This window comes from Crinia signifera, chromosome 6 (genome assembly GCF_055691185.1).
Source record: "Crinia signifera chromosome 6, ASM5569118v1, whole genome shotgun sequence".
Classification (NCBI taxonomy): domain Eukaryota; kingdom Metazoa; phylum Chordata; class Amphibia; order Anura; family Myobatrachidae; genus Crinia; species Crinia signifera.
This window is the reverse complement of record NC_139222.1, coordinates 282,652,670-282,673,003: the sequence shown is the minus strand read 5'-3', so window position 1 is coordinate 282,673,003 and position 20,334 is coordinate 282,652,670.

Genomic DNA, 20,334 nt, shown 5'->3' with positions numbered 1-20,334 from the left:
TATAAATAAATATATTCACATCCACATCAGCAGACGTGTAAGAGCCCACTGGACGGACTCCATGCCTAAAAGGGAACTAGCACGTTGGAAATTGCTGCTCAGTTAATGGTAATTGGAAGTTAACGGTAAACGGAAATTGCTGCTCAGCTAACGGTACAACCCCTTTCACGCCAAAGCTTTTAAACCCGGGAATTTGCTGAAGAACCCAGGTTTTTCTTTGGTGTGAAAGGGTCAACATGGGTCTTAAAACCCTGCACTCTGACCCTGCTCTTGACCAGGGTAGGTGAGCCGGGCTTTAAGACCCATGTTGGTCCTTTCACACCACAGGAAAACCCACATTTTTCAGCGTGGCCGTTGTGAAAGGGGTATTACACACCAACATACTGGGCAGCTACTCCCAGAGGACACTGGGAGCAGAGCCAGATTGAGGTTTAAATGGGCCTGGAGCTGAAAATTATCAAGGGCCTATTATGCGCAATAATAGGGGTTGTCCGAGCACCTAATAATGTGTGGGGTGTGACCAGTGTTCTGTTTGGGTGGTCTGCTCATGGGTGTGTCTCTATTTGTGTAAATACTTTCAACTAATTTATATTCCACACACCATAATGCCCCTTACACATTATGCCACACACCGCAATGCCCATTAAACATTAGATAAACTGTCAAACTACATCTGAGACCAAAGTGTATCTACGTTTCCATAGGAGCATTGCATCAGTGTTGTATTTCCCTTGTTTTTTTTCCCCCCACATTTTTCATTGTCTTTATATGTACATTTTATTAAAATAAATCCTGTTGAAATTAATTGGATTTGTGTCTAACAACATCTTTCAGGTATAGTGCGCCACACTCCATATAACCATTTTGTTCAGTATTCTATCTTTGGGGGTGGTGTACCCCCACATTATATTGGAGTGGGCTGCACTAATTACCTGATTTATTGCGCTCCACCAACCACAACACCTTTTTCCTTTTGAAACATTAAACATTAGATGACACTCCATAATGCCCATTACATATTACACCACACACTGCAATGCCCATTACATATTATGCCAGACACAGGAATGCTATCCCCCACACTGTAATGCCCATATCACCTTATGCCACACACCATAATGGTTGTTACAAATTATGCCCATAAATGTCACTTACCTACATACCAGGGGTGAAATGTTTGTTGCCAGAGATTTTTTGCTCAAGTATAGGGGATACATGCTTTTTGCTATGGGGGATTACATGCTTGTTGCCAGGGTGGGTTTATATGCTTGTTGCCCAGGAAACTGCCTGGAGATGGGACATGCAGCTCCCGGGAGCCTCCTCTTGACTTGACTCCCAGCGGTGTCCTGGAGCTACTGCTGCCACTAAGAGGAGAAATTGGAGCCAAATGCTTCTTCCTTCTCCCGTCCTGCGGCCTAATTTGTTATTTTAAATATGAAGCAGACTCAGGAGCCAACCGGAGATCGTGGCCCATCAGCCAATCACCACGACTGCTAGTATACAAACTCTGATTGGGCTGGGGGTAGCGGTGTGGCCATTGGGTGCGGGTCAGCCTCTGGGTGGGCAGGCAGATGGGCAGCTGTGGATAAGGGACGGATTTCCCAGGGCACGTTCATGCAACCTGTCAGACCCTAGGCTGGCGCCTAGGTTGCCTACAGTTAAATCCGGCCATGATTGCCCCCAATGGTCAGGCACACATCGCTGCCAGTGCTCCTTTCTAGTCCTCTCTCTGGAAAGAGCTGGTGCTGTCGCTGGAGACGGGGCGGGCGGCTTCCTGCGTGCACTGTCAGCAGCACAAGACACCAAACTGTGAACACCAGGTGCTGATACATGTGGCCGGGGGATGCTGCCTCCTCCTGGGTGTGTGACAGTGAGGGTCTGTGCGTGGGTGTGCTGATGTGTGCATGGGGCATCTGGCCCTCCATGCGGTGCCCATGATTGCTGTGATGGTTGCAGCCGCCTGGCTTTTGCATATATCGCCCAACATTTTCTTTTTAGAAATCAGGAAGCTTGTGCGATTCAGACCTGCCCGCTAGGCTGATTATATTCACTGTCTGGTGAGCAGGTAAACACTGACCCAGCTGAACGCACGCCCACCCCACTGCCTGAATCCCCACACTACGATGCAAGGGGATCTGTGCACTTACACATCCGTTTGCACGCAGGCGCACAGAGGAAAAATCATCCGATGGTCACTCGCCATCGAATGATTTTTCCTCTGTTCGTTGTGAAACGTAAGCCAGGATTTACTTTTCATTTGAACGCTTTCCGATGAACGGGGGGTGGTCGCTGATGTCATGAGACGCAACGCATTTCGCTGTCACTTAAAGGGCAGCTTTTTTCACATTTGAACGCGTTGGTGATAGGACTGGGAACTGCCTTGGACACTTTATTTCCTGCTCAAACATCTGGACGTTTCTTACCATCCATTCCCCCCATTGGAGCACTACAACTCCCCCAAGTGCCACACACTAACCCCAGAGGACCCTTTGATTGGTTTCACCCACGTTGTGGGAACGGGACACCTCCAACGGCACCTTTGACAATTATACAAGCACACCTCATTCTGGTGAGGAACTTCCTGACGATATACCATTCATCCATTTAAAGGGACACCTCCAATGGCTTCACAGCCTGTCTTTTGCCTCCATTGGCCCAATTGGATTATAATTGGATTCCATCGTGGGAGTTGGACAGTCCAGAGCAGGTTTATATTCCATTTGTTTCCCCACCGTCCAGGTCCCAGTATTGTTCTTATACTGTTTTTAATCCATTACACATGTTTTATTAATTAAAAATATACATTTTTTAACATCATTTTTGTTTAAAAATATTACTGAGCGCAGCACTTGTTCTTTCTTTTTTGCCATGAAAAACTAGGCGGACTCCAGCGAATCGCCCCCCTGCCTGTCACTCAGACTGCGAGCGCCTCTACGAAGAGAAACTTAGCCTGCGACAATGCGCAACACAATTCAAAAACATCGGGGATGGGGCTGTATTCAGGCCTGAAACGGCCCCTGTGTAAGGATTCCTGTATCTGGCCGGGGGTTACTGAATTAGACTTCACCCCGCTCCCGTTTGCATAAGAACTGCAGCAATGTTCCAGATGAAAGAAGCCTCTCTGACAGGTGACGCTACCAGGATTGGGATCCATCTGTTTCTGCTGATGCCGGATGCTTTGTACTTCCTCCAGTGCATCAGCTCCAGATGATGACCACGTGTAATGGTGAAGATTAGAGGAAAGTAGATAAAAGGGACATTTGTGAGTATAGACTTACAGCAACAGCATAGATACGTGTCAGATTATAAATGATTAAATCCTACAGTCCCAGGGAGACTTATTTTGTATTGATACTATGGGCGTATCTATTTCCACTCACGGGTGTGTGGTGGTGGCAGATATAAATGGGGTGGGGGGGGGGCAATGCTGCTCTCTCTAGCAATATCCTCCATTGCCCTTCATGTACAGACGACGGAAATAGACTACGCTAACAACCCGCAGCAGCATGCATCATCAGCGATATAGTGCTTACACACTTGCCGATGCTGGACGCGACAGTCGGCAGCGGAATGGAGCGGGGGCATGCTGTATCTTGCTAGCAGTATACTCCGTTGTCCTACATGTACAGACGAAGACGATGGAGGATCTCACCAATGACACACGCATCATCAGTGACAGTAGGTAGAATTCAGAAAGCGACTTGCAATGCTTCCCGCCAGCCACCAGTCTCCGCATGCACTATGTCATCTAATGATGCCGTATACAAGAATTGGCAAAGAGCTGCTCTTGTGTCCTTTGCGATGTAAGGACTTCTGGGTTTGGACCTGGGCACACAATGTCCACATGAATAGTGCTGCTTGTGCCCACTGAACTAGCGCCACCTACACACACACACAATGCCCACAGGACTAGCACTACTTGTGCACACAATGCCCACAAAACTAGCGCCACTTACACACATAATGTCCACAAGTCTAGCGCCACTTATACACACAATGCCCACAAGATTAGCACCCCTTACACACACAATCCCCACAAGACTAGTGCCCCTTACACACACAATGCCCACAAGACTAGCGCCACTTACACACATAATGTCCACAAGACTAGCGCCACTTATACACACAATGCCCACAAGATTAGCGCCCCTTACACACACAATCCCCACAAGACTAGCGCCCCTTACACACACAATGCCCACAAGACTAGCACCACTTACACACATAATGTCCACAAGACTAGCGCCACTTACACACACAATGCTCACAAGATTAGCGCCCCTTACACACACAATGCCCACAAGACTAGCACCCCTTACACACACAATGCCCACAAGACTAGCGCCCCTTACACACACAATGCCCATAGGACTAGTGCCACATGAATATCACCTCTTATGCCAACAATGTCCACAGAACTAGTGGCAATACGCACAATGCCCACATGGATAGCCCCACTTACGCACACAATGCCCACAGGACTGGTGACACTACGCACACAATGCCCACATATAATAGTATTACCTATTAAAACAAATAACTATTAGTGCCCCTTTCACACATAATGCCCACATTGGGAGAAAGGCACAGATAGGTACAAGGACTGGAGAAGGGGGAGGTGAGAAAAATAAGCTTTTGTTAAGGATGAAATACTACCTGTTGGCACATGTTGGCTCAAAAAAATGTGAAATGTCGACTTTTTGACTGCCGACCTTCCCCATGTCGACCTAATGACCCTGTCAACCTAATGACCCTGTCAACCTAACCCCATGTCGACCCTCATTCATGTCGACCTTGTGGTGTCGACATAATGTCTGTGGAACTAATGCCTGCCTATCCAGTGACCATATCCCCTGGTGTGTACCCTACATTAGAACTCGAGCGGTTGGTATTGGAAACCGTATATAGGCATTTGTTGGGTGGCCATTTAGGGGAGGAGAAGAAGAATTCTGCAATGACTTCTGTAAATTAAATCAAGTTTCCCAGTTTGATTCGTACCCTGTGCCCCGGGTTGACGAGTTGGTTTGTCACTTGATTTGACAAAATGGTATTGGACATTAACAGAAGCTGCTAAAGCAAAAAAGGGCTTTCTCTACCCCAGAGGGCTTATTCAGTACAACGTGTTACCATTTGGTTTACATGGTGCCCCAGCAAACTTCCAGGGAGCTATGCGGCCCCACAGGGAATATGTGGCTGCATATTTAGATGACATTGTTATTTTAAGCTCTGACTGGGAGTCACACCTACCAAAATGTAGAAGCCGTTTTATAGACTCTACGGGAACAAGGGTTTACCACCTGTGGTGCCCCAGAACTGTCAACCCCATCCCAGGACGCACGGGGTTAATGTTCCCCAGGGTTTTCGCGACAGGACTTGAGCGACAGGGGAGTGAGTGCCCTGGGATTGGCTGAGAAGGGGCAGGAAGAGGAGGAGTGGAGAGAGCGCGGCAGTTGAGAGACCAACCCGGTGAGGAGACGCTGAGAAGAACGGTGCGGGTCTTGCGCTCCCCCGGCAGCGTGCAGCCTACCGGAACAGCTGCAGCCTACCGGAACAGCCCCCAGGTCTGACACGGGGACGGGATGGTGAAGCTGACGTGCAGCAGCCGCATACAAGGAGACGCGCCAGGTGACAGATTTCCCCCGTGTGCGTCAGTATAGAGACGGAGGACCCCGGGAGCCGCGTCATAGAGACCAGAGACAGAGAAGCTGGAGAGTGCCCAGCTGACCCCAGGATCGGAGAGGACACTGAGTGTGGCAACGCTGCGGTTGCAGCACCCACACTAGTGCGCCCGGGTCAGAGGAGACAGAGAGAGAGCCGGCAGAAGCGCCCAAGTCGCGACGGACAGGAGCCTGCACCAGAGAGCAGTCTCAGGTACTGACTGTCCGCCCAGCCTCCCAGGTGCCTTTCCCTTGGCCGGCTACCCCAACTGCCCTGCCGTTTCCCCCCCACAAGCGGCCTGCCTTGCTAGCCAGTGGTGCCCCACACCCTGCCCCGCGCCACAGAGAACCAGCATCTGTACCTGCTGGCCAGAGTTAAAGGGTGGGGCCGTCACCCCATGCATGGGGCCAGTACAAAAGCCACACGGGCCCCTCAGAGTAGCAGGACTAACCCAAAATCCGGATCCCCCCACGAAGGTCTTCTGCCAGCTATATGTTCATGTAGGTGCTCCGTTTGGAAGGGAAACATCGCCACCTGGCGGCAGAACCAAGGAATACCTTCCCTGGAGATAGCGTGTTTTGCCCATAGACTCTATTTATTTGGGCTATTGTTGCAGAGCCTTCCCCTAAAAGGGAATATAGATACCGCTGTTCACCCGGATAGTGCTGCAGGGTGACCAGTTCTTCATGCTCTGCGTACTGGTCGAGCGGGACTAAGATATGCATTTGGTGACGTCACCTCAGGTTCACAGTTAAGGGGTTTACACTGGTGCACCAGTTGTTCAAGTTATTGTTTACTGTTATAATTATTACTGTGGTCCACCTTGTATGGTTTGATGTGTGTATATGTCAAGGGCAGCCTTCAGTGTTAATGGTGCCGCGTCGACTAGTTGACCCAGTAGTAACTTTAAGGCGGGGGTGTTTACCCCAGAGCGCCGTCACGGTACCTTGAACACGTGGAGTCTGTAGGCCCTAGTGGGTATATGCGTAATGTGGTTAGGTTGCCTGTTACTGGTACTGCCGAGCCTACTTGTCAGTTCATAGTTATAACTGTTGTTACTTGTTAAAGTGCCTTAAACCCTAAGTGATACTGTGTCGTGAGGGTCGGTGGGCACAGGTTGCCTTTACTACATAATAAATCTGAGTTGTATCGCAGACCGTTGTCCCCTTTCATTGAAGTGTCCCTCTCCCGTCTACCCGACGACAGAAGAACGGACAAACCTGAGTCGCCCCTGAAGCTTCAAGGTAAGGGGAACCCGTTCCCTTCGTGCACCGGCCACCACATAGAACTTGGCATCACACCGAACAGGATCCGGGTGCATTAGGAGAGCGACAACTCGGTGAAAGATGGAGCAGCAACAAGGCGGAGAAGCGGTGCAGCAGGCAAACCCACAAAACCAAGAACAACAGGACGTCCAAGACACAACACCGGCTGCGGCCATAACTCTGCCATACTACTTCGGGGCCCCGTGGCTCCCGACCTATAGTGGAGACGTTGACCAGCTACAGAAGACCTCGTTTGCAGACTTCAGTACCAACATCGAATCCACGTTCCGGATGTATAAGCCTAGCGAGCAGCAGAAGGTGGAAATCCTGATGGGACAGCTAACGGGGTCGGCACGCAGAGAAGTGGCCTCATGGCCGATGGAAGAGAGAAAAAGTGCGACGGACATGCTGAAGAAAATCTTCACCACGTTCGAAACGACGACCATCCCTGAGCTGAAGATGAAACTGTACGCCCGCAAGCAGCGGCCAAATGAGTCCCTACGGGACTACGCCCTGAGTCTGCAGGAGACACTAAAGGCCATCATGGCAGTAGACCCGGAGGAAGTACGAAACGCTGATGAAACCCTAACGATTCAATTCGTTGAAGGAGCGTCCCAAGAGAACGTTAAGGTTCAACTGCGATTGCTGAAGTCACAGATGCCTGGCAAGACCTTCCGGGACTTTAAGACGGCTGCCCTCGCCATCGTCGGTAACCCCAAAGGAAGGGAGGAAGAGTACCCGGAACTGATTGGCTTCAGAGAAGGGGTGAAACCAACAGGAGCCACAGCCAGCGGCACGGAGAAGGCGAAATGGCCCCACGACTTGGCGGTACAGGGTGGCCAACAGCCCGACAGGGACGCGATGCAGACACTCCAGAAACAAATGGAGGGGTTGGCCGTAGGGATGGCAGAGATGCAGAGGGAGATGCGCCGAATGGCGAGCTCGCCAGCACAGAACTATTCGGAGCCAAAATGGAGAGCCGAAAGACAAAGACCGGCCCGAAGTAGGTAGGAACCGCCCAGAGAGTATAGCCGGCAGCCTCCCGACCAGTTCGAGGGGCAGGGACGTCCGATGCACTACCGAAGCCAAGAGGCCGGACACACAGAGAGAGGTTGCGACCAGGACGAAGATTTAAACCCCAACGCCCCGAGGTCAAGGGCCGAGCCTCGGGGAGGACAGGAAGCGTAGGTCCAACTCCCGAAGATGGGCAGGCTTGCTATGGCAGACAATACTATATAGGTGCAAGCGAGTTACCTGCCACATCGGATCGTTACCTTCCAACCCGCATAAAGAACCAGGGAAGAGTGGTCTGGTTTCATGTACAATGGGGATACGGTTTTATTAATTGTGCTGACGCGGAAAGGGATATCTTCGTCCACTTCACAGCTATCGAGAAGAAAAATGCAAGAGATTCTTATCGAAGTCTTGGGGCCGGAGAGACGGTGGAGTTCGACATCATCAACGGAAGAAAGGGCCTCCGGGCAGCCAACGTCACTGGCCCTGGCGGCGTTCCAGTCAGAGGCACCCAATATGCCGCAAGAAGAAAGCGCTGTTGGAATTACCCAAGTCGCCGAAGCCTTCCACGATACTACCCCCCGAAAAATCCACCCCAACTGAATGGTATGTACCCCAAGGGAACAGAAGATGGGGTAGAAAGAAGTAATTGGAAAACGTCCGGATGTAGCCAACGGAGTCCTCAGGTTCGAGTGCAGAGAGAGCCAATGAGGGATGAGCTTTCAAGATTCGAAGTGAACCCCAAACGGGTGCTGAACTCGTACGCAGTCGAACCCATGTTGACAATGGCGGGTAGCCGGACCTCGAAGCTTGGCAGCGTCCACCCAGGACCGCATCAAAAGCTAGAAGAAGCATCAAAGGATGATGGGGATGAAGAGCCGAATGGTGAAGTGGTCCTCTTGCCTCCGCTGCCCACTGACCCTCTCGAGCTATTGATGGTGGTGGGCTGGCTCACTACGCCATGGCACGCCCAGCCTAGGCCGCCAGCTGAATTACTTGCGCCTCGTCCAGCCGTGGAGGTGGCCCCCGAGCCTGAGCTAAGGCGCTCCGAAAGGAGTACTCGGGGTACACTTCCCCGGCGGTACCAGGATTAGATACCTTTCCATAACATGTTGTATGTATTGTAAATTAAAAACACTGTCATTGTTAGCGTTATAAATGTCATGCGAGCATAAAAGGACAGTTAGTTATTGTGTTACGATGCGCGGGGATACGCAACCGAAAAAGCAGGGGTTAATGTGGCGCCCCAGAACTGTCAACCCCATCCCAGGATGCACGGGGTTAATGTTCCCCAGGGTTTTCGTGCCAGGACTTGAGCGACAGGGGAGTGAGTGCCCTGGGATTGGCTGAGAAGGGGCAGGAAGAGGAGGAGTGGAGAGAGCGCGGCAGTGGAGAGACCAACCCGGTGAGGAGACGCTGAGAAGAACGGTGCGGGTCTTGCGCTCCCCCGGCAGCGTGCAGCCTACCGGAACAGCCCCCAGGTCTGACACGGGGACGGGCTGGTGAAGCCGACGTGCAGCAGCCGCATACAAGGAGACGCACCAGGTGACAGATTTCCCCCGTGCGCGTCAGTATAGAGACGGAGGACCCCGGGAGCCGCGTCATAGAGACCAGAGACAGAGAAGCCGGAGAGTGCCCAGCTGACCCCAGGATCGGAGAGGACACTGAGTGTGGCAACGCTGCGGTTGCAGCACCCACACTAGTGCGCCCGGGTCGGAGGAGACAGAGAGAGAGCCGGCAGAAGCGCCCAAGTCGCGACGGGCAGGAGCCTGCACCAGAGAGCAGTCTCAGGTACTGACTGTCCGCCCAGCCTCCCAGGTGCCTTCCCCTTGGCCGGCTACCCCAACTGCCCTGCCGTTTCCCCCCCACAAGCGGCCTGCCTTGCTAGCCAGTGGTGCCCCACACCCTGCCCCGCGCCACAGAGACCCAGCATCTGTACCTGCTAGCCAGAGTTAAAGGGTGGGGCCGTCACCCCATGCATGGGGCCAGTACAAAAGCCACACGGGCCCCTCAGAGTAGCAGGACTAACCCAAAATCCGGATCCCCCCACGAAGGTCTTCTGCCAGCTATATGTTCATGTAGGTGCTCCGTTTGGAAGGGAAACATCACCACCTGGCGGCAGAACCAAGGAATACCTTCCCTGGAGATAGCGTGTTTTGCCCATAGACTCTATTTATTTGGGCTATTGTTGCAGAGCCTTCCCCTAAAAGGGAATATAGATACCGCTGTTCACCCGGATAGTGCTGCAGGGTGACCAGTTTTTCATGCTCTGCGTACTGGTCGAGCGGGACTAAGATATGCATTTGGTGACGTCACCTCAGGTTCACAGTTAAGGGGTTTACACTGGTGCACCAGTTGTTCAAGTTATTGTTTACTGTTATAATTATTACTGTGGTCCACCTTGTATGGTTTGATGTGTGTATATGTCAAGGGCAGCCTTCAGTGTTAATGGTGCCGCGTCGACTAGTTGACCCAGTAGTAACTTTAAGGCGGGGGTGTTTACCCCAGAGTGCCGTCACGGTACCTTGAACACGTGGAGTCTGTAGGCCCTAGTGGGTATATGCGTAATGTGGTTAGGTTGCCTGTTACTGGTACTGCCGAGCCTACTTGTCAGTTCATAGTTATAACTTTTGTTACTTGTTAAAGTGCCTTAAACCCTAAGTGATACTGTGTCGTGAGGGTCGGTGGGCACAGGTTGCCTTTACTACATAATAAATCTGAGTTGTATCGCAGACCGTTGTCCCCTTTCATTGAAGTGTCCCTCTCCCGTCTACCCGACGACAGAAGAACGGACGAACCTGAGTCGCCCCTGAAGCTTCAAGGTAAGGGGAACCCGTTCCCTTCGTGCACCGGCCACCACACACCCACCCTGAGAAATATGCCATTGGTATGATGTGGGGTACATTGTGGGCAGAGGACAGGTTAAACCTCAGCCTAGTAAGGTAGAAGCAGTTCTCACCTGGTCTAAACCCAAATGTAAGTCACAACTTAGGATATTTCTCAGTCTGGTGGGAGATATTATCGCAGGTTCATTCGAGATTTTGCCCCTAGAGCAGCTCCTGTAATCAAATGTCTTAGGAAACAGCCCCCAGACAAAATAACATGGTCTAGACCAGTGGGAACTGCTTGGCCGGATTTACGTTAAGCTTTGTGTACCGAGCCTGTCTTGCAAGCTCCTGACGTAAAAACACAATTTGTGTTAGACAGATGCCTCTGGGACAGGATTAGGAGCAGTCTTCTCCCAAGAGGTAGATGGAGAGGAGAAGTCCATCCTCTACCTTAGCCGTTAATTATTGCCCAGAGAGTGCAAGTACTTAACTGTAGAGCAGGAGTGCTCACCATGGGGCCTTATTCTGGTCAGTGCGGACGGAGCCGAATATGCGGCCAGGACCGTGCGTCCTAAACCCCGCCTTTCGTACGGATCGCTCACTCCGTCCGAACGCGGTAAGAAGCTGTCCGAACGGACCGCAAGTGTATTTCTCATGAATACACCTCCTCCATCTCAGGGAACCTCCCCCATAATTCGATGGTCGCAGAACAGGACAGGACAGAGTGGTCAGGCAGCTCCCGCGAGCTCAGACCACACGGGCATTTCTCCGTGCAAAAGCAGGGATCTGGGCGGGCAGCTGACATCCGGCGATGTCATATGTCCGCCCCCTACACGTGCGTCACGACCGCATTACCATACGTACGCCCAGCGTTTTCATGGGAACGCCCATGAAACGCGGGGTGTAAACATATGGTAATGAGCCCAAACAGCCCTTCACTCCCCTCTCCACCCCCTGTTCGTAGTGTACACATTTCATGCGGAATTTGGACGTGCGTCCCGTTCGCACATGCGCAGAGACGCCTCTGCACATGCGCAGACACAAAACATCGGCGGACCGACCGCACGCGGACATTACCGCACCAACCAGAATAAGGGCCCATATAATATATATATATGGTATGTTATACTCACCACAATATAACAGCACAAACACTTTGTATTGCTCCCTTCATCCCTGTATTATATTTCTGAGCACTTTGGTAACTCATGGTTAAGTTGCCACTGTATTGAATTCTGTTATTGGTTGTTATTAACGTGAAAAACTTTTTGTAACGCAAATAAGACAAAGGAGAGTTCAAAATCCAACGTACATCCAGGATATTTACTGTGGCCTTTACAGTATGTCAGGAAGTTTTGATGCAAGTAAATTCTTTAAATATTTTTCTATTTGTGAGTTACTTTTCCTTCCATCTAGAAGGTATTGAAAGGTAATTTCCTTTCAGAGTCATGATGACATAATTCCGTCTAGTAACCCTCAGAGGATGCTGATTTCACTTTCATGAGAATATTTCATGGACGCATTTATGAAAATTGGTGCAATAAGCAGCTATAACGTACTGCAGACAAAAGAGACAATATGATTGGCTGATACACTTCTCCATTTGAACACATACTGTACTCAGACCTAGCCCTAATCATATGCAAATGAGTAGAATGCCATGAGACAAGCCTTCAAAGTCTAAAGGTGCCCATACACGTTACAATTATTGTATACAATATTGTATACACTATCGCATCTCATCGCATCTTGGTTTTGCGATGAGATGAGATCTAGTACAAAAAGTATGTGCAGCACATACTTTTTGTACTAGATCTGATCTGATCTCATCGTAAACCGAGATGCGATATTGTATACAATATTGTATACAATAATTGTAACGTGTATGGGCACCTTAAGGCTGGCTCAGTTTGACAGCGGTCAGCAGCGAGACCAGATGGCCACTGCAGTTTGCAAGGCACCTGGCTTGATCTATGTGGCTTGGAGAGGAGGGGGAACGGTTCAGGTGAGGGGCTATGTGGTCTGGGGGGGGGGGGGGGAGGCACTACTGTGAGGTGTAACTTGTCTGATGTAAAGGGATGCTACTGTGTGGTGTAACATTAATAAGAGACACTACTGTATGACAGAATTAGAATAAGGGGACTATAGTGTGGTGTAACATGAATAAGAGACACTACTGTATAACATAATTGGAATAAGGGGAATTGGTGTGGTGTAATGTGAATAAGGTTACACTACTGTGGAGGTCAATTTGAAATTGGAGAAATACTGCATGATCCCACTCCTACAGTACCAGGCAACACAAAGCGCCTTTGGCACATGCTATACCTACTTAAAAAATAGGGAGTAGAGGTGCCAATGCTCTTGCTGGTACAGGGCACCAAAATGTCTAGTAGCAACTCTGTAGATGAGGGTTGCTCTGGGTGAAGGATGTTGTTGGCTGCTGCTGTAATCTGTGCTGCTGTGCTGGAAGAGGGGTGCTGGGCCAGTGGCGGAACGAGTGATGGTGCTAGAGACATCAGCCAAAGTGTTGCCTGGGGCATCAAATTGTCTAGGACCATCTCTGCATATACTGCAGAAATTCATTGGTTTCACAGATGACCTCCTTCATTTTTGTCCTAATACAGATATAAGTAAGCTTGACAATTTTTTTTAACAATGCTGTCGGAGAGTTGCAGGAGGGAGAGTCTCATGGAAACACATTGACAAAGGTATTGAGGCTTGGAGTATGGAAGGAAAAAACAGACCGAACAAGGACAAGTTTCCATTGGACCCACACCATAAATGGATAGCACTAAAGGTGTGGAGCCAACTAAGTATAAGAGATGTAGGCGATGGCTTCAGGTGAAAGTGGAATTGAAAGGCAGGTAAAACATTCCGTGATGGGCTGTCAGAGAAATGACTGACATCCAGATCAGCCTGTTGGTTAAGCCCCTTCACTGAGACCTGCAAACTGATTTAAAAAAAAAAAAAAAAACACAAAACAAACAAGAGAATACAGAAAATACTAAAAGGCCCAATGAGACAGGTCAGGACCAAGAAACTACACAGCAAGAGATGTGATAGCAGGATACAAGAGAAAGTGTTGACGTCTGTAGTGAAGATTTTTTATATATAAATGCACAGTATTCCCCCATTGTGTATTGCTGTTTATGTATATGTACATTGTACTGTATATGTGGCACAACCTATTTATTTCTATGATATTACAGTATTTGTGAAAGTTAATTACAAAGGTCACAGTCTGTTTGAGACAATTCACCACTCACTCTCTATCCTGTTTCTTTGTGGGATGACTCTTGCCTCTCTGAGGTGGAGGTGGTGGCGGTGTTAGTCGACAGAAGCATCCTGTCTTCACAGTCCCTAATACTGCATAGTCACACTACTTAGGATAATTCATCAGTCCCAGATATTCTAAATCCTTTATCCCCGATGATTGATGATCTAGGTAGACTTGAGGAATGGTTAGGAACATGGTAGCTAGAGTTTAACATCACACAAAAAAATTACAAAATCATGCACTTGGGACTGAGTCCTGTGTCCAGTTCTGGAGGCAATATCTCCAGAAATAAATAAATTAATTAGAGACTGTACAAAGAAGGGCAACTAAAATGGTGCATGGCCTACATCACAAAACGTACCAGGAAAGAATAAAACATCTTAATGTGTATAGTTTGGAGCAGAGAAGAAAAGGGGGGGGGGGGCGCATGATAGAAACTTTCAAATATATCAATGGTTTTAATAAAGGTCCAGGAGGGAGACATTCTTCACAGGAGAAGTACTAGAACACAAAAAATACCCTGGGACTAGAGGGAGATACAGTAGGTTCAAGAGAAATTTGAAGACATTTTATTTCACAGAAAGGGTAGTGGAGAAGTGGAATAGCCTCCCATCAGAGGTGGTAGAGGCTAAGACAGTAAAACAAATTATAATATGCTTGGGATAAATAAACATAATGTATGAATAGTCTTAAAAAAAAACTACATATCAACAAGGGTTGAGGTTACCAAAATGTTAGAAAAGGGGCAGACTAGATGGGCCAAGGGGTTCTTATCTTCCGCCACATTCTATGTTTCTATCCCCACTCCTGCATTTTTCCCTCACCAGCAGTTTAATTCAGCAACATCTGTCTTATCTGGACCTCCATTCCTGCAATGCATTTATCAATTGGGTCACAGCTCCAGGCCACCACAAAACAATTAGACCATCATCATGACAGCATGGTGATGGCTAGCCACAGCTGGCCACGATTTTTTCCAGAGAAAACAACTTAGGTATCCAGCGATCACACATTTTTTATTATTTTCTGAAAAGAAGATGCAATAATCTTGGTACTTGTCTTGTGCCATATGATGTAGACATTTAAGGGTAACAAACAACATTTGAGCATTCACAGGTTGGGGCAGAATGGAGAAATAGCAGAGGTTAGAACACAGGTTCTCAAACTGGGTCCACAAGACCCCATACAAGTCATGCTTTCCAGGTCACTGGTTTTTAAAAGGTGACAGTTTGTGATACACAGGGCTTCAGCTGGTTAACCAGGAAAAGGTGATCTGTGTGGGGTCTGGAGGAATGAATTTAAGAACCACTGGGTTAGAACAACTTGGTTTGTTTGTTTAGAGAGAAAGGTATCTTAGAGGTCATCCGTCACCTGAGTCTGTCCTGTTACGGTGACTTGCTCTTTGGCTGGAGGGAAATGAAAGCTTGGGGCTTTCATACTGTTCACCCACATAGCTGAGAGGCGGAGTCCCAGGCCTGAAGTCTTGACTAGAAAAAGAAGAGATAATATGGGTAAGTATTGGTCCTTAGGGACTGACATTGAGTCTGAGGATCAACTGGAACTAAAGGAGCTGTGACCGGACTGAAACCGGAGAGGAATCTGGAATTGGTTGGAACCTCAGACTGACATTGAGTCTGAGGATCAACTGGAACTAAAGGAGCTGTGACCGGACTGAAACCGGAGAGGAATCTGGAATTGGTTGGAACCTGAAGGAGCTGTGGCCAGATGGAAACAGAAGTGGAATCTGGAATTGTCTGGAACCGAAGAAGTGAGGTTACAGGGTCTGACCGATTTTGACCAATGATGGTAACGCTGAAGATGGAGAACCGGTACTTAACACTTCAGGTATGTATGCTGAGCTCAGGTGATGCAGCAATAACACCAGCACAGGTAGGAGATCACTGATGATGACAGTTACCAATGATTGACACCAATGGTGACTTGTAGCTATAGTGACCAGTGGTGGCTCAAGACGTGTGGCTGCAGCACAGTCCAAAATTCAAACACTGCAAGTGAGTCAGTTTGAAATGGAAGTTGGTGGCAATTGCTGAGCCTCCCCTATTTGAATTTCGAACTGCGCTGCAACCCCACCTATGGAGCCTCCTCTGATAGTGACTCTCTGATGGGGACTGGCAATAGCAGATGTACTCAGTAGATGAGCTGGAAGGCAGGTAGAAGTCAGCAGTGATCAGTGGTAACTGATGTTGATCAATGGGTACAGTAGTAGTACTTGAACAGAATGAGCAGAAGCCAGTAGTATCTGGAAAAAGCCAGATGGTAGAATGCACTGGAGTCTGTAAAACAGAGTAATTCCTAGCTGGAATTCAAGATGCAGCTATACTGAGGACATCATTGCACTTGCCAGTAGGGGACGTTTTACCAGGATCCTTATAGTGGCCAGTGAGAACTGATAGGCTGGAGCGAGTAGGTGTCTGGAGTCGCAGGATTGGTAGAAAAGAATCATGTGATTGCAGTGGCATATCTTTACATTTTTCTCCCCCATGCCAAAAAAGTCTCTGCCCCCCCGCCCCCCTCATTAAAGCTCTTATACATTACTCCACACAACGTTTTGCCACTTACACATTACATGACACACCGCAATGCACCTTATACACACAGTAATGCCCATAATGCTATACGCCACACACCGTAATGCCCCTAATGCTATATGCCACAAATTGTAATGCCACTTACACTATATGCCACATACCGTAATGCCCCTAACGCTATATGCCACAAATCGTAATGCCACTTACACTATACGCCACACACTGTAATGCCCCAAATGTTATATGCCACACACCGTAATGAACCTTATACTATACACTACACACCATAATGCACCTTATACTATACATCACACACACCGTAATGCCCCTAATGCTATATGCCACACATCGTAATGCCACTTACACTATATGCCACACACTGTAATGCCCCAAACGCTATACGCCACACGCCGTAATGCCCCTAACACTATATGCCACACATCGTAATGCCACTTACACTATATGCCACACACTGTAATTCCCCAAACGCTATACGCCACACACCGTAATGAACCTTACACTATACACTACACACCATAATGCACCTTATACTATACATCACGCACCGTAATGCCCCTAACACTATATGCCACACATCGTAATGCCACTAACACTATATGCCACACACTGTAATGCCCCAAACGCTATACGCCACACACCGTAATGTCCCTAACACTATATGCCACACATCGTAATGCCACTTACACTATATGCCACACATCGTAATGCCACTTACACTATATGCCACACACTGTAATGCCCCAAACGCTATACGCCACACACCGTAATGCCCCTAACACTATACACCACACACCATAATGCACCTTATACTATACATCACACACCGTAATGCCCCTAACGCTATATGCCACACATCGTAATGCCACTTACACTATATGCCACACACCGTAATGCACCTTACACTATACTCCCCCTGCACCTGTGTCACTGGCCAATTTGCATAAGAACGCCCAGTGTTTTCATGGGTGTTCCCATGGGCGAATCTGCCGGCCGCCCCCCCGCAGTCTTGAGTGTGTTCACCGGGGCCGCACGAAGACGGCGCATGCAAAGAAATGTGTAGTGGAGTTTACACTCTGTGGGGCTGATTCAGGTTGGTTCAGTGAGCTGCGGAGATCACAGCTTACTGAGAGCCTGAGATGCCGCCCGTCCTAACGTTTTGTTTTGTCTTCCTTTGGAGCCTATTCATAGGTTGACGTTGACGTTGTCTATTTTTATTTCCACCCTTATACTGTAACTCACCGCTGTCCCTTTAATCCTGTATAATGAGGCCCTAACTATGGATAAGGTGTATGAGAGTCTGTATAATTCCACGTACTAATTACACCTGCTGGATTTCACCCCGGGCGCTTTCCTTTCCTATGTCTTCTCACTAGCCTGCCACAAAATAATCAATGAACCCTCATCCACGCTGAGTAGTCATGGGAGGGGACAGTTCCCAGGATGTATTTATAAACGCGCCGTGACATGACATTAGCGCGGACTGTACAGTAATTATCAGTATTGACCTGAAACACTGAAACATGAAATAAAAAGCTATATATCGACTGCAGCCCTTCCTGCTACCACTACGGGGGGGCTTAATGCACTCTTGCGATTAACAATTTTTGTAATGTTTTCAACAAACCAGTCTGCTCTGCCCAATGTTAACTCATAATGGTCAATCTCTCTATACATAGATTTTTCTTAGCTACAATGGTAACGATTGTTTACAAGGCTGTGGGCTGAATTACGTGTGTGGGGTCACATCGGATAATTCCAGCCAGTTAGCTTTAAGGTTAGAGCTGGCGTGTTTACGTTTTGGGGTCACACGATATAAGCCTATGTGACGAATTTGCCATTCATTTTGGTTCAGCTGGTTGTTAGCTGTTCACTGAGTGCAAGAAAGAACAGCAGTGCAGTTGGTTTGTATTTGGGGACTGATTCAGCAAGCAGCAAGCTAAAGGCCACTCGCCGGAGGAGCAAACACCCACCATTGTTCACCGACCGAATGCCCGCACTGGCATGCAAATAGATGTGTACATTGACACATCAATGAGCATTGATTTTTCGCCCGCTGGCAGATAAAATTCAGTGTGATCAGACTTTTTTCAGAGCCGGAGATGGGATGAGCGCTGCTGTCAGCTTCCCACCCTGTGCTGGCTTTGCCACGACTGTGTGTGCATGGGGACACCCAGCATTTGTTTAGGTGCATTACCTTTTTATGGGCACGCCCCTTGCCCTCCCATTACCCGACCCCAGCCTTGGTGACTGTTATGGTTGACAAAGACTATTCTTTAAAGGGGTAATCAAAGCTGCTAAAATATTATATGAAGAGCGCATAGCCGCTGAAAGCAAAACCAACCCCAAGAAGTTTTTTAAATACATAAATAGTAAGCGAATAATTAAGGAAAACATAGACCCATTAACTGATATCGGTGGAAAAAGTGTTACAGAGGACAAGGGATGAGCAAAACTGTTAAATGAGTTCTTCTCATCAGTAGGGAGAGCAGACTGTGGAACGAACATTTACCACAAACGGGACAAATAAGCCAGATCTCATTGTGGATTTCACGCCGAAGGAAATAATACTGAGGCTAAGCAAAACAAATAAATCACCAGGGCCAGATGGGATTCATCCCAGGGTACTAATGGAATTAAGGGATGAACTAGCTACCCCCCTACATTATATCTTTAGCAAGTCACTATCATCAGGTAAAGTACCAAAAGATTGGAGAATAGCAGAGGTACTGTAGTGCCAATATTCAAAAAAGGAAAAAAGGAGGATCCCGCTAACTATAGACCCATTGGGCTTATACGCCAGATTTAGCAGCACCCCTGGGCTTATACGCCAGATTTAGCAGCACCCCTGGGCTTATACGCCAGATTTAGCAGCACCCCTGGCTTATACGCCAGACTTAGCAGCATCCCTGGGTTTATATGCCAGACTTAGCAGCACCCCTGGGCTTATACACCAGACTTAGCAGCACCCCTGGACTTATACGACAGACTTAGCAGCAATCCCTGGGTTTAAACTCCAGATTTAGCAGCACGCCTGGGCTTATACGCCACACTTAGCAGCACCCCTGGGTTTATACGCCACACTTAGCAGCACCCCTGGGCTTATACGCCACACTTAGCAGCCCCCCTGGGCTCATACGCCACACTTAGCAGCCCCCCTGGGCTTATACGCCACACTTAGCAGCACCCCTGGGCTTATACGCCAGACTTAGCAGCACCCCTGGACTTATACGACAGACTTAGCAGCACCACTTGGCTTATACGCCAGATTTAGCAGCACCCCTGGGTTTAAACGCCAGATTTAGCAGCACACCTGGGCTTATACGTCACACTTAGCAGCACCCCTGGGTTTATACACCGCACTTAGCAGCACCCCTGGGCTTATACGCTGCATTTAGCAGCCCCCCTGGGCTTATACGCCAGATTTAGCAGCACCCCTGGGCTTATACGCCAGACTTAGCAGCACCCTTGGGTTTATACGCCAGATTTAGCAGCATCCCTGGGCTTATACGGCAGATTTAGCAGCACCCCTGGGTTTAAACGCCAGATTTAGCAGCACCCCTGGGTTTATACGCCAGATTTAGCAGCACCCCTGGGTTTATACAGCAGATTTAACAGCACCCTTGGGATTATACGCCAGAATTAGCAGCACCCCTGGGATTATACAGCAGATTTAACAGCACCCTTGGGATTATACGCCAGAATTAGCAGCACCCCTGGGA